Here is a 1,977-nt window from a genome sequence, read left to right on the forward strand (position 1 = left end):
AGAAGCTTGCTGGCCAATAAGATAATTTTATTTCAGTGTCAGTGAGATTCTCTGAAGAAATTAAATGTAAGCTTATTTTATATTTGATTTAAAGTGACGGTGCTGGGCCACTTTTTAAGGTAGACTTATTAGTGTCTAATTTACATAGAATATATTGTCTGTGTATAATATTTTGTTATTTACAGCATAACTATTTTTGTTATACTGCATGCTAATACTAACTATTTGAATCAAATAAAATATAATCTTTTGTCAGTGTGTATATATATATTTTATATACAGCATGAAACAAAAACTTTTATATACTGCATACTAATACTATTTTCACTCACATGTTTTTTTTTTTTTTTTTCTATTATAGGTTTCAAGTAAGATAATGGCCTTGAAGTGCAAATTGTGTATAAACATCTATCATTCCAGAGTCCAACTCCTCAGACACTACAGAGTAAAGCACAGCATCTGCTCTAAAGTAAGTCCACTGCCATGTGTCTATCCTGATTGTCCCTGCACATTTCCAACACACAGTTCACTCAAAACTCACTTGCATAGAAACCATGTAGTAGATACTGGCACATGTCAAAGTCAGACAAACATTTCATTTAAATGTAGTCTGTGTACACTAGAACAATCCGTTTCTGAAGATGCTCTGTTTAGCCACCAGTGATTATTATATATTTTCTGATGTGTGTTTGTTTTATAAAATTGTCTTTTGTCTGATTTAGCTGTTTGCAGAGTACCAATGTGTTTCCCGTTTGATGTCCATTTTAAGGCAAAAAGCATCCAAGATGGGCAAGACAGCAGATACCCTAGCTAATGTTTTGAAAGTTCATAATGAGCAGGTATGGTTAGTGTCATATGTTACAGTGTTCTTTAAAATATAATTAGATTTTCTTTATTTCAGATATTTAGATGTTGTTTTTTTTCCTCTTCTTGTTTTTCATCTTTACAGGAACTGCATGATGTAAATTGACGATGGACTAGGTCTTCCGTTTTGCTGCTTAAGACTTAGGACATTTTTAGGACCACCCTGGTAAGTCTTCATTCATTGTTTTTACAATTATGCATGTTCTATTGCAAAGATGAAGGCTGTGGGGCAACCTTTACTTACTAACATATTTGTAGTCACCATTAGTTGATGAATCATGTCATATTGATAATGTACTAACGTGAATATAACACATCTCTGAATTATATTTTTTAGATTTATAATCCTGAGGATGCTCCAGTGGCCCCCAGTTACAGTTGTCCATGAAAATGCTGCTGCTCCAATCCATTACGATCCAGTGAGGGTCTCGGTTGTCCTGGAGAATGAAGTGGTCACCACCCATAGCCAACATCCAGAGGCCTTTCTTGTCTTGTTTGGATTCATGTATGCTCTTCACTTAAAACATTCTTAAGGACTTGCCAAAACTTTTGAATTTGTGCAAAAAGTTTTACTCTGCATGGATGATGGAAAACTGTCTCTTAGCGTGCAAACGTTAAAGGGATAGTTCACCCAAAAATGAAAATGTGATGTTTATCTGCTTACCCCCAGGGCATCCAAAATGTAGGTGACTTTGTTTTCTCAGCAGACCACAAACAAAGATTTTTAACTCAAACCAGTGCAGTCTGCCAGTCAAATAATGCCAGTGAATGGGCACCAAACCTTTAAAAGTAAACAAAAACATGCACAGACAAATCTAAATTATACCCTGCAGCTCGTGAAGATAGCCAGCCACGTCCATCTGTCCTGAGCACGAGTATAGCATCCGGCTCGTTACATGTGAACGCGCTCTGTCGTAGAATACGCAAACACCGGAAGCGATCTGTCGCGTGTAAACGACACTCATTGTTTACACGGTGCACAGAGATTGTGGGTATAGCGGCTATTCAAAATGGTAATTACTTGTGCGTATCCTGATTTAAAGCTAAAAGATTACGCTTGCTTGAGCAAACTCATTTGGGACTTTTCACCGATTTCGCCTTACGGTGTTTGCG

General features: G+C 36.6%; 1 long non-coding RNA gene across 1 annotated transcript; it reads left to right on the forward strand.

The window, feature by feature from the left end:
- Positions 1-361: 361 nt before the first annotated feature.
- LOC141287860 (uncharacterized) lies at positions 362-1,288 on the forward strand. Its single transcript, XR_012339562.1, has 4 exons — positions 362-469; positions 723-839; positions 950-1,030; positions 1,202-1,288. It is a non-coding gene; the product is annotated as an uncharacterized lncRNA (long non-coding RNA).
- The last annotated feature ends 689 nt before the right edge of the window (positions 1,289-1,977 follow it).

The sequence above is a fragment of the Garra rufa genome, chromosome 16 (genome assembly GCF_049309525.1).
Source record: "Garra rufa chromosome 16, GarRuf1.0, whole genome shotgun sequence".
Classification (NCBI taxonomy): domain Eukaryota; kingdom Metazoa; phylum Chordata; class Actinopteri; order Cypriniformes; family Cyprinidae; genus Garra; species Garra rufa.